This window comes from Schistocerca serialis, chromosome 1 (assembly GCF_023864345.2).
Source record: "Schistocerca serialis cubense isolate TAMUIC-IGC-003099 chromosome 1, iqSchSeri2.2, whole genome shotgun sequence".
Taxonomy (NCBI): Eukaryota; Metazoa; Arthropoda; class Insecta; order Orthoptera; family Acrididae; genus Schistocerca; species Schistocerca serialis.
In genome coordinates, this window is record NC_064638.1 from 12,248,633 (window position 1) to 12,262,772 (window position 14,140).

Genomic DNA, 14,140 nt, shown 5'->3' on the forward strand with positions numbered 1-14,140 from the left:
ATTAGTGCCTTCCAACCCACACCAGAATGAAAGTTATGTACCCTGTATCTGTATGTATCTAATATTATCATGTGTGAAAGTGTGAGAATGTTTTCAAAATGTTTGTGGATCATGTAACTGATGTGGGGTGTGCATACCAGTCTGCTATTCATCTAGTCAGATGTGGACAACAGCCTAAAAACCATGTCCACACTGGCTCTAGCTGCATGCTAACGTTGGCATCTACCCAGGAGTATTACAATTTAGATAGAGTACAGTAGAGTTTTAATGATTTATACAATACTTTTATGTCATGAATTTTAGAAAATTGATTGAAGATGTCTTCCTGTTGTTGTTTAATTTATGATATAGCCGCAACAGAAAATCCAACAGAATATGTTAAATATTCTGGTCTTGTTCATTTCCGTATTTGTTCTGTGTTAAAGTAATTGTTCAGATGCATACAACATAAAAGTTAAAGTAAGGTCTATGATGACAGGCAGTGACTGGGCTGTTGTCCTGACAGCAGGTAGGTTGCAGCCTTTGTTCACCGTGGCACTAGGAGGGAGAGGGTTATGGCCTATCACCCCAGCTTCCTTTTACCCCTGGGAAATATCCCCAGGAGTCACCTGATAGCAGGTTGGCGTCACCTGGGGCCATCCTGCAGTCACTGGAACAAGGAAAAATCCCCACCTTTTATGTTTTATGGGGAATCGAGCCCAGGACCTCCTGATTGGAGTCTAGTGCGCTACCCATTAGACATCCACAACCACCGTGCTCATGGAATATGAAATGTCTGCATCTATATGACTACTCTGCATTTCACAACTCAGTGCCTGACAGAGGATTTATCAAACCACTTTCATACTGTTTCTCTACCGTTCCACTCTTGAACAATGTGTGGGGAAAAGTAACACTTAAATTGCTCTGTGTGATCTCTGATTTGTTGTGTTTTATTATAATGATCATTTTTCCCTATGAAGGTGAGTGCTATGAAAATGAAAATGTTTTTGCATTTGGAGGATGAAGTTGGAGACTGGAATTTTGTGAAAAGATCTTGCCACAGCAAAAAAGTATTTCTTTTTGTGATTACCATCTCAACTCGCATATCATGTCCGTGACTCTCCCTCTCCTAATACTTTACAATAATACAGACTGAGCTGCCCTCATTTTGACTTTGATTTCCTCCATCATTCGTATCCCATGGTGTACTTGTGCATTGTCATCTTGAAACACACCCAATGATCATCCAAATGTCGACTATATGACAGGACAGTAGGTTCGAGGATCCTATCATCATATTGCACAGCTTTCAAATAGCCTTATTAGAAATGAGATGTGTCTGACATCTGTATACCATACTGGCCCAAAACATGACCGATCCATCTGCCTGCTAAACTTAAAAGACTGGACTGCAGGTCTGAAACTCATTTTTCACTGGAGCGGACAAAAATGAACAAGAATTCTCTATGGCCCTGAACAGTAGCTGAGCACAAGCAGACACCATTCTGTTGCATTTGGTTAGCATTCACAGGTGTTCACTCATGTTCTGCCCATTATCAGTCTTTCGATGAACTGTCAAACGAAGTCTCCATCATCTCTGCATTGGTGAGAGCAGGAGAGAAAGAGCTAAATTCTTGTGTTTCATCAGTGAACTTTTGTCTTCAACTCAAGATCTTTGAGCAGCAGAATGGTCTGAAGAGAATGTAATGTTTCTGATAACAGAATAGATGCTCGTGAATTCCAAGATGTCCACACCATAAATGCCAAATAAAAAGAAATACAATTGACAGAGAGTTTCCAAGGTACTGGGAACATGAGAAAGATGATAATTACGTTAGATACTTTCATCAGCCAGGAATAGAGTGAATAAGCACCAGCTTCGTATTTGTTTTTATTAAAAAAGAACAGCACAACGAAGTTCCTTGAAAGTAAACATGTACAAAAATGTATCTATCATGCTGATTAAAATTATGTACATACCCCACATGAGCTTTGTATTTGTTTTTATTAAAAAAGAACAGCACAACAAAGTTCCTTGAAAGTAAACATGTATAAAAATGTATCTATCATGCTGATTAAAATTACATACATACCCCACAAGCCACCTTAGTAATTTCTTGTCCTGTTCTACTGACAAATAGTGCTAGGAAAAACGATAGTCTATATGCCTCTGTAGAAGCCCTAATTTCTCTTGTCTTTGTGGCCTTTACATTAATTGTAAATTGGTGGCTGTAGGATCGTCCTGCATTCAACTTCAAGTACAAGGTACCTAAATAGTTTAATAGTGTTTTGTGAAAAGAATATCATCTTCCCTCCAGGGGTTACTATTTGAGTTCATGAAGCATCTCTATAATACTTATGTGCTGGTCAAACTTACTTGTGATAAATCTCTGAATTGGTTCAATGTCTTCCTTTAATCCAATGTCATGCAGATCCCAAACACTCAAGCGATGCTAAAGAATGGGTCACACTAGTGTTGTGTCCTTTACAGATAAGCTACACTTTCCTAAAATTCTTGCAATAAACCTATTTGGCCATTTGCCTTCCCTACAACCAATTTTGCTTGTTTCATGTCGTACTGCTTTGCAACATTATGCCTAGGTATTTAATTGACGTGACTGTCAAGCAGCATACTACTGATGCTGTATTCAAACATCATGGGATTTTTTTCCTTCTCATCTGCATTAACCTACATTTTTTTAATATTTACAGTGAGCTTCCATTCATTTCACCAATCACAAATTTTGTCTAAGTCATCTTATATCCTCCTATAGTCACTCAATGGCGACATTTGCTCATACACAATAGCGTCATCAGCAAACAGCCTCATAGTGCTGGCCACGTTGGCTGTCAGATCCTTAATGTACACTTATTAGCCAAAACATTATGACCACTGCCCACTGCGAGTTGGATGCTGCCTGGTGGCATTGCGGGCATGTGATGCGGTCACAAAAATATGTAAATAGAGCAGACACAGATGGGGTCTCACTTAGGTAAGATATGGGTGGCAAATGGGGAAATCAGTTGAGATAAGTGATTTTGATAAATGGCAGATTATTATTATGCAAAGCCTGTGACACACATCTCAAAAGCGGCAATGCTGGTCAAATGTTCATGTGCTATCTATCACTAGGAGCTGAATGGTTAGACATCCATGACTCTTCACAGTACTTGGGGTTTGGCGGCATGTCTGGCTGCAATGTTGGATAGACGGTGATTTGTAGCAACTCTGCTGAAAGAGCACAATGCTGGTGCACGCACAAGTGTTCCATAGCACACTGTTCATTGTAAATTCTGGAACACGGAGCTCCACAGCAGACCACTCCTACATGTTCACATGTCTACCCAACAACATCATCGGTTGTGATTGCAGTGGGCACAGGACCATTTGGATTAAACCATCAATCAATGGAAATGTTGGCACTTTGGGTGAATCCCATTTCTGCTACACTAGGTTGATAGGTGTCTCCACAAAAAACATCATTGAGCTGAATGGCAGCTCCAAATGTGCAGCACACCACGGATGCTGGCTGGTGGGAGCAGCATTATGCTTGGGAGACATTCTCCTGCACTTGCATGTAGTAATCAAAGACATGCCGACAGCTGTGAATCACCTGTGTCCCTTCATGCTTGATGTCTTCCCCGACAGCGATGTCATCTTTCAGCAGTGTAAATGTCTGTGTCTCAGAGCCAGAATCATGCTACAGAGGTTTGAAAAGCATTATAGTGATGTCACGTTGATGTCTTGGTGGCCAAATTTGCCTGATGTAAACCTAAAGAACCCATCTGGATCACTATCGAGCATCATTACCACGTATGCAAATCAGTGATATGTTATTTACGTGAATTACAAGACCTGTGTGTAGACATCTAATGCTTCATACCTCCTCAAACCTAACAACAAACTGTCTGATCCCTGATATGCAGAATCAGTGATGTATTTTGTCCCAAAGATGGACAAACAAGCTATTAAGCAGGTCATAATGTTTTGGACCACAAGTCTATACAGGATGTTACAAAGAGGTACGGCCAAACTTTCAGGAAACATTCCTCACACACAAAGAAAGAAAATATGTTATGTGGACATGTGTCCGAAAACGCTTACTTTCCATGTTAGAGCGTATTTTATTACTTTTCTTCAAATCACATTAATCATGGAATGGAAACACACAGCAACAGAATGTACCAGCAGGACTTCAAACACTTTGTTATAGGAAATGTTCAAAATGTCCTCCATTAGCAAAGATACATGCATCCACCCTCCGTCGCATGGAATCCCTGATGCGCTGATGCAGCCCTGAAGAATGGCGTATTGTATCACAGCCAACCACAATATGAGCACGAACAGTCTCTACATTTGGTACCGGGGTTGCATAGACAAGAGCATTCAAATGCCCCCATAAATGAAAGTCAAGAGGGTTGAGGACGGGAGAGTGTGGAGGCCATGGAATTGGTCTGCCTCTACCAATCCATTGGTCACCGAATCTGTTGTTGAGAAGCATACGAACACTTCGACTGAAATGTGCAGGAGCTCCATCGTGCATGAACCACATGTTGTGTTGTACTTGTAAAGGCACATGTTCTAGCAGCACAGGTATGAAATCATGATAACATGCTCCATAGAGCATAGGTGGAAGAACATGGGGCCCAATCAAGACATCACCAACAATGCCTGCCCAAACGATCATAGAAAATATGTGTCGATGACGTGATTGCACAATTGCGTGCAAATTCTCGTCAGCCCACTCATGTTGACTGTGAAAATTTACAATTTGATCACGTTGGAATGAAGCCTCATCCGTAAAGCAAACATTTGCATTGAAATGAGGATTGACACAATGTTGGAGAACCATTCGCAGAAGTGTGCCTGTGGAGGCCAATCAGCTGCTGATAGTGCCTGCACACGCTGTACATGGTACAGAAACTACTGGTTCTCCCGTAGCACTCTCCATACAGTGACGTGGTCAACGTTACCTTGTACAGCAGGAACTTCTCTGACACTGACATTAGGGTTATTCAACTGCACGAAGAATTGCCTCGTCCATTGCAGGTGTCCTCGCCGTTCTAGGTCTCCCCAGTCGCTTAGTCATAGGCTGGAATGTTCCGCGCTCCCTAAGACGCCGATCAATTTCTTCGAACGTCTTCCTGTCGGGACACCTTCGTTCTGGAAATTTGTCTCGATACAAACATACCGCGCCATGGCTATTGCACATTGCTAATCCATACATCAAATGGGCATCTGCCAACTCTGCATTTGTAAACATTGCACTGACTGCAAAACCATGTTCCTGATGAACACTAACCTGTTGATGCTACGTATTGATGTGCTTGATGCTATTACTGTAGAGTAATGAGTCGCATGTCAGCACAAGCACCGAAGTCAACATTACCTTCCTTCAATTGGGCCAACTGGCGGTGAATCGAGGAAGTACAGTACATACTGACGAAACTAAAATGAGCTCTAACATGGAAATTAAGCATTTCCCGACACATGTCCACATAACGTATTTTCTTTATTTGTGTGTGAGGAATGTTTCCTGAAAGTTTGGCCGTACATTTTTTGTAACACCCAGTATAGAGAGTGAGAGTGGTCCTATCATACTTCCCCGGGGCACTCCTGAGAATAACCCCAATACCCCTGCCTCTGATGAACACTCACCATCAAGGATGACATTCTGGCTTCTACTACACAAGAAGTCATCTCGAGCCATTCACATATCTTGAAACCTAATCTGTAATTTCAGACCTTCATCAACAGTCTGCAGTGGCGCACTGTGGCAAACACTTTCTGGAAATAGCAATGTGGAATCTGTCTGTTCCCTTCATCGCTGATTTGCAGGATATCTTGTGAGAAAGGGGCAAGTCGAGTTTCACACGAACGATTATTTCTAAATCTGTGCTGATTTGTGAACAGAAGCTTTTCTGTCTCGCGGAAATCAAAGTGAAAATACATTCAAGAATTCTGCAGCAAACCAATGTTAAGGATATTGGTTTGTAATGTTGTAGGTCCATTTTTTTACTCTTCTTATATACAGGAATTACCGTGCTTTTTTCCAATTGCTTAGGACTTTGCATTAAGCAGGAAATTACAATAAATGCATGCTAAGAACAGGACCTATGCCATAGTGCACTATTTGTCGAGAGACCCATTGCTGAAATTTTGACATTATGTTGGCTAGACAGTAGGTTGGAGGATTCAGTTCTGATACTGCACAGCTCTCAAATTATACTTACTAGTTATTAGAGGCATTTGATATCCATAGGTGACACCAGACCAAAACCAGACTGACTCAACTATGTGCTGAATCTGTGGGTCTTCACACTTGAGACATGCATTGGTACCTGGCCATTTCCGCACCCTTCTACAAGGATCATCAGGTATCAGAGAAATGCTTCACTTATTGTGAAAGGAATACAATACCACTGACCCAAGTTCCGCTGGAGGACACCCTGTATCACCACTAGTAATTTCCTTTCTTGTTGCACCACAAAGAGAGTGAGGGCAAAATGACTTGTCTATATGCCTCTGAATGAGCCCTAATCTCTCTAAACTTGTCTTCGTGGCCCTTACATGGAATGTACATTAGTCGCAGTAGATTGTTCTGCAGTCAGTGTCAACAGCCATTTCTCTAAATTATCTCACTAGTGCTCCTCAAAAAGAATGTCGCTTTCCATCCACCGGTTTCCATGTACACCACGATTCTTTGTGCACTACATTCCCCAGGGGTTTGTACTGTAGTACATAATGGACACCTAGAGACCCCACTGAATGTGTCGAGATGGTTGTGTACCGTGTGAGTCAACACAGCTCTCCCCATTATCTGCAAAAAAAGGCACAGTGCAGTTACAGTAAGTTCCTGAGGTACTACCTGTCAGCTATAATTTGAAGTTAGCAGTCGTCAGCTGTTGTTGGCTCTGAGCAATCTCTGTAGTGCCGATTTTTAACATTTTGTTACTGCAAATGCTGTGGAATGTTCATATGGCGTCGCTGTAGCATTTGCCAATTGTGTGGTAACTTTCCATGCTGACAAACATTCTGACTGTAAAGTAACAATGCTTGGGCAGTCTTTAAGCATTAACGCTTTAATCCCTTTGCAAAGTCAAATTTTTTGATGTTATATTTGACATGTGATCAGTTTGTTTATTTATTTATTTTTGTAATTTTATTTTTGTGGTTTAGGAAAAAAAACTGTAGTGGTAGTGTATTTCTCCTAGAGCCCTTATGTGAGCTGCTATTTTCCACTGTGAAAATGAGGCAATTTTTTTTTTTCCAACTACACAAGTGACGATAGTAGTGATCTGACAACAAACAAAAACTGTTTGTTGTAGCAATTTTTATGCATCTGGTACAGTGTACTATCACAAGATACCAGGTACATCTACAGATGGTAATATATATATTCCCAAAAGCTTTGTAAAACCACTAAGTGGTTGGCAAGTACGCTTCCCGAGATTCACAAAAGACATAATTGTGTAATACCGTATTTACTCAAATCTAAGCTGCACTATTTTCCGGTTTTTGTAATCCAAGACACCGCCTGCAGCTTAGAATCAAGTGCAAAGTAAGCGGAAGTTCTGAAAAATGTTGGTAGGTGCCGCCACAACTAACTTCTGCCTTCGCATATATGTAGCACTACACAGGCATGCTTTGCAGGAACAAAGATAAATACTGGCGTCAAAACCTCTGCGTCAGTAACCAAATTAAAAAGAAACGGGGGAGGGCGGTGCGGCGGGGTGGGGGGGTGGGGGGGTGGGGGGGGTGGAAGACGAGCTTTTTTCTCTGCCCCGAGTTTTGACCACTGCATTTTCATACTTTATCCAACAAAGTAAATACAAATTCCATATTCTTCATCTCTGAATGTTGCAGCCTTTCAATGTACTATGAAAATCCGACTAGAAGACTGTTTGGGATGTTTGTCAATATGGCCAAGTCTACGTTCTGAATTTTTGTCCTACCTGTGACAAGAGATGGTTGTTAATAGCAACTTTTATGAATTGTGAATAACATGCAGTATTCTCTTCACCATAGGAATAATACGAATGTAAACATTTTGCCATGTATTCCTACGTGTTTCCTGCTATCTCATTTAAATCCTGTCTTCCTAATAAACTACGAAACTAGAGTGAGACAACAGCAAACGCGGAAGAATATATATATCATGTCATGTTTATATTCGTATTATTCCTATGCTGAATAGTGATACAGTCAGAAATGAAGCACGGCAACTGACTAGATTTTTAAACCTAAGATGGCTCTAATTTCTGTGCAGAATGTAATGCACTAAAGAGGCGTCTGCAAAAATTTTCAAACGGAGAAAGTTTTTCGCTAAACTTTCGTTTGGAACATCTATCATATGCAGTCTATTAAATGGTTCTTGTTGATCATTATCAAAGAAAGTGGCAGTGTAAGTAACAACAAATAGCAGTCTCTTGCCATTGTTTCGCTGATGAGACGATTCCTCTCTCTCTTTTTTTTTTTTATTAAAATTGTAAGCGGCAGTAGCGTGCGCAAAAGCAAGCCATCCCGCGAGCGGCGACAGGCCGTAAACACGCATAATCAGAATGCGACAAACAATGCATGGCACAGTCCTATAATGCATTTTGAGCTTAGAGTGATGGAAACACCTATAACAAAGAGAACGGCACTTATCAGATCAAAGAAAAATAAGCAATCAATTCAAACCAGACGAAGCACGTGAAAAAGGCTCTCTAGTATAAATACGGATGGAGAGCCTGACGCAGAGCAATGACTACGTGGTAAAGCTTAACTGCTAAGTTTACCACACGCACCAAACTACTGTAGCTGTATTGTCATTCATTCGACCTAAATTGTCTCATATTGCAATGGACCAACTTTGTTTCGGTTTGGAGATGTTGTCTAAAACGTTTCTCCCCCTTGAATTTCGAGTCACAAATTTCAAGTGCTGCTTAGATTCGGGAAAATTTTTTTTCCTTGATTTCGACTCTCATTTTTCAGGTGTGGCTTAGATTCGAGTGCGGCTTGGATTTGGGTAAATACAGTAAGTGTACTTCCCAAACCATTTTGAGAAACTATTTTGATGGAAAGCATATTTTCCAAGAGCCATTAAAACACTGTTATTTGGCGGGCTGTATATTTCTCACAGCCCTAAAAGCTATATTTCATAACAAGAAGAAAATAAACTGGTGCAGCGGACTATCACTGGATGCCAGGAGCAGGCAGAAGTGGTTCAATGTATTCCCATAAATGCAGTAAAGAAACACAGCTACTGCTAAGTATATCTCTCATGACCAGTAAAAGCCCTAAGTGACTCTTTGCAGCAGGTCGACAGACTGTACAGCCCATGTGAGTCACACTGCCCCATTAACGAATGGAGACACAGTGCACTCTGCTAAAGTAAATGAGAGTGCAGGTTCGCTTTCACCTACATTACACAGTCAGTTGTACTTAGTGATTTCTGGTGGACAAAAGAATATTGAGAAAGGAGAAATGAAGGAAGATAAGTGTTTAATGTCCCATACACATTGAGGTCTTTAGTGTCTGAGCACAAACTCTGATTGTTTCAAGGATGGGAAGGCTATTTATTGTGCCCTTTCAGAGAAACCATCTCGGCATTTGCCAGTACTGATTTAGAGAAAGCTCAGGAAACCCAAGTCTGGGTGGACTAGATGGAGCTGTAGAGAGCAAAAACTGTAGAGGAAAACAGAGATTGGAATACATCCAGCAGATAATTGAGGCTGTATGTTGAAAGGACTACTCTGAGATGAACAGGTTGCCACAGGAGAGTAATGCATGGACTTTAACTGTTAGTCGCCCTGAATGTAAGTCCAGTGAGCTCACCACTGTGCCACCTCGCTCGATATATTGTGAGAGAAGTTCCTGATTTAACCATTTCACAGGATGTGGGAAGTGTACTTACCATCAACTGTATTTCTTTACTGTATTCCTGAGAACACATCATACGAGCTCTGTATGCACCTGGCACCTGATGTTAGTTTGCTGCACCAGCTGAACTTTCTGTCTGTTATGAAATTCAGCTTTTAATTGTCATTAAATGTCACTTGTTCCTTTCAGAAGCAGTTGCAAATATATGTGCCACCAAATAATGTTGTTTTGAAGGCCACTGGGAAGTATGCTTACTACCAAAGTAATTTTTCCATGATACAAGGGGAATATACTTACCACAAAATTAATTTTTTTTTTTGGACTGCAGAAATGATACTTACCACCAACTGACCGTACTTACCACTAATTTAGTTGTTTTACTATGCTCTTGGGAAAATGTTGTACCTCCTCTGGATGTGGTTGACCTTTTGTGATAATATGCTAAACAACTGGTGTCTGTTTGTCATGACATCAGTGCTGTTGTCACTTGTTACAACAGAACACATTGTTTCATTCTGCAATATATGCTATTGTGACTTGTCTCAGCTCGTTTCTTTAAGTAGTATTAAATGAAGTTTCTAGGATTGTAAAATAGATAGTCAAATAAAAACAGAAAATTCCTTTTTTTCACATCTAGTAGTAACTCATAACAGCTTACTAAAGACAGTGGGAAGTATACTTACCACTATAGTTTTTTGCTCCTAAATCACAAAAATAAAATAATCAAAAATTAAATGTAGTTGAAACTTCTAAAATGATACCAAAACAATTAACTTTACAGGGCTGCTACAACAAATGTGCCTACAAATGGGTTAAAAACAAAGTATGCAAGCCGTGGGGGCAGTGTGAAACTTTTTTAAGCACTGTATTTGAAAAATATTATTCATTTTGTTCCACTTCTAGAATCTTAGGTTTTGTGGATTTTTGCCTGTACATTAATGGGTGTGGATGCGTTCAGTGGAGGCAAGTGTGTCGTGTATGATTTTTCTCAGTAAATATGTCCTACTGACGTTGCAGTATATCTCCAATGTTCTGGATGCATCAAATGAAGTTTAAAAGACAGCTAACTGCTGCTGCTGGTATGCCTCTTCATGTAAATGTCAGAGTTACTATTATTATTCAATACAGAAAGGAAGATTACCAGCTTAGCAATTTGATGAAAATGAGTCCATTAAAGGGGAATATTACAATTAACATCCTGTTAGCGGCAAATTAATTAGAGATGGGAAGCAGCCCCAGATTGGAGAAGGAAATTGGACGGATAGCTGACTCCATAAAAATTAATACATTTCATACTGTGCTCGAGCACAGGCAATAAAAAACAGTGAGCAAACATGATGTGTGTACTTGTTGCCTCATGGTCTCCTGCGAAACTGAGGTGCTTGAGTAAACTACATCATACAGCTTCGTTGTGTGCTTGTTGTCAAGCCAGTTTATGAAGTACACATCCCTCTTCATTTTTATATAACTTTGTTTTGAATGCACTGTACAAGAATATTGAATACCTTGAAAATTATCGAGTTCAGCCATTCATTCACATGTAATATTCCAACAGCTCCATCACCGATGAGAGCCTTCAGGGGTGTAAAACGAGTAAGTGAGAAGTGCCACTGAACTACTAACAACCATTTTCATCTACTACTAATCTGCTCACATTAATCATTATTCAAGGGGATCAGTTCTGCATCATTTTATTTTTATAAATATACAGAGAAGCAACTACTTGAAAAAAGCGAATGCTCTGCAACTTAAACTGCTCTGCCAGTATTTTGATTTAATACTTCATGCTAAATGGGCATTTAATTTTACACAGGACACTGTCATCTAAACTTATTCTGATAAATTCATATACTTCCTTTCCTGTGCAATGCCCTTTATGCTGTCAATGCCACGTTGGGACCGGTACAGTAGTTAATGTTCCATGGAGAACCAACCGTACCTGCACATAGGCTATTATTATGATGGAATCACCACTTCAAAAGGCATTCCTGTCTGCTCCCAGAGAATATGTTGCATGGCTAAATATGGTTTTCTGTTAGAAAGTGTTTGTGCGTTGTGTATTTGAGGTGGGACAGGTAGTTAAATTCACATATCCAGGTAAATTATTGGTGGACTGGCTAATAAAACATTTTTTGCTTTAATTTTGAATATTTGGGGATTTCCAGATTGCTCCTAATGTCGGCTGGCAGATGTTAAAAGGGTGTTGCACCTGAATATAAAACAGTTTTCTTAACCCTAAGCTTCAATGCATATTCTCTATGGAAATTATTTATATTGTGATTGTTATGGTTGCAAACTTTGCAATTAATGCTAAATTCTCTCTTGTCCATTTGAGCAGCTCAGAGGTCAGCATATCTTGCTGCTATGTGGAGGACCCAGGTCCAATTCGTTGTAATGCCTTTTCTTTTAAGGGGCGAAGCTACCCCACACCCACACTGACATGGTGACCATCACCAAAGTTCTACCATCACCTCCGTTTGCTTCGTTACAATTGAGAAGTGCACAGGATGTGGGGTCATGATGTTGTCCGTAGGATTACCCACTAATACAGGCACTTTGAGGCGATAGAAGTGGTCGAGAAGTGAGCAGAAGGTAGCAGTTTTAAGGGCAGGGGGAGAAAAGTGCCGAGGCAAGCACCAAAGGAAAAGAACTTCTGCAATAGTCTGGACAGATAGTAAGAGCAGCAACAGTTTCTTTCTGTCTGCAAGGGTGAGGTTGTCGTTAGTTTTGGGTATCGTGCGATGCTCGATACCATTGTCGCAGCTTAAAACACTCTTTACGAGTGTCAGGCCTATTGAGGAGGGGTACTCCTGGGCTGTGCACCTGAGTGTCTCCTGTGCCACCTGCAGCACCTGTACTTGTAACATGCCAAGGTCGTTATACGAGTGGTCAATTGGCCATAAAGAGGTTTGGTTGGATATGTTTATGTTTAGTGTGCAATACTGCTTTCCCGTATTGACAGTTGGTCAGCTAGATATTTGCAGCTGGTAATGCCATTTAGTTTTGCTGTAATGCAGGGATTCACCAGTGTTTATTTTGTCTGTGAGCTTGTGCTGTCAACAGGTGATTAATTGTCCCTAGATAGAAGTGTTTTTCAGCAGTTGTGTTTTCACCTGTGGTTGTGGTCGTAGTTTCCCAGGTTAAGAATGAAGTGATTGTCAGAGTGTCTCAAGTTCCTTTACAGTCGTGTGGTGAGTTTTTTGAATATCTGTGTGTGAGTCTCAAGGCCATATTCTCTGTGAAGGTCGACAGTGTGTGTGGACTGTGGTGCACTTCGTTCTGTATCACCTGTAGGCGGCACATGTGGTCAGAGCCAAATAATCCCAGACTGCAGCTGCATGTATCATCATGGATCTAATCAGTATCATGTACACGGACCTCGATACCCTCCTATTCAGTGTGCTTTACCTGTTGAGCTTAGAGTAACACTGTTTGAGCCTTGCATTTGCTCAGTTGGCCTGTCACTGAAGTGTTTGACTTTCACACTGAAACGTATTGGGCGTGTGTGTAGTGTTATTTGTCTGCAGTCTTAATGTGGGGTCCAGCCCACTCATCTTGTATAGGGTGCCTAAAGGATGCTGCATTCTCAAAATGCTATACAACAATTCAAGCAAACAACATTAATAGTTTTTATTACAAATAAGAAGCTTGACAATGCTTAACCTGGAATTTACAATGGTGTCGCAAGCAATAGGCGACATGCAGTATAAATCTGAGTCCTTTGCTATATACAATGTTTGTGCAAGTTTGACACACAGTTTGTGGATCACTAATAACTGTTATTGTAGCATTCAGCGCTAGGCCTGTCCGTATACTGTCCTAATCCTGTCCAAATACTGAGTGGCCGAGGCTGGCAGGAGCGGCACTTATATTCTCTTTGTCTAGGGGCCTGCTCCCGTCGTGGTGTGGTCCTTGCCAGTGGGCTATTGGCTGACGGTGTGTTCACTGCCTTCTTTGCTCTTGCGATCTTAATTTTCATTCCAGAGCTTGTGGGTATGCCAGAACACTTAATGTTTGTGCAGTTGTTATGGTTTGTCAGTGAACAGAACTGCTTCACACTTGTCAGCATTTGCTTTAACACACTGTCGTTCCAGCTAGGCAGTTTTGTTTGCAGTTGCGAATTATGCCTGATGGTTTCCAGTCTTGCACTAGGTTGGTAGTGTCATCTGCGTAGATGGTTGCCATTGTGTTTTGTTCAGTTGCAAAGTCATTGACGTAGAGATTAAACAAGAGGGGCCCTTGGATGCTGCCTTGGGGTACTCCCATTTGTATACTGTGTTGTGTTGACTGTTT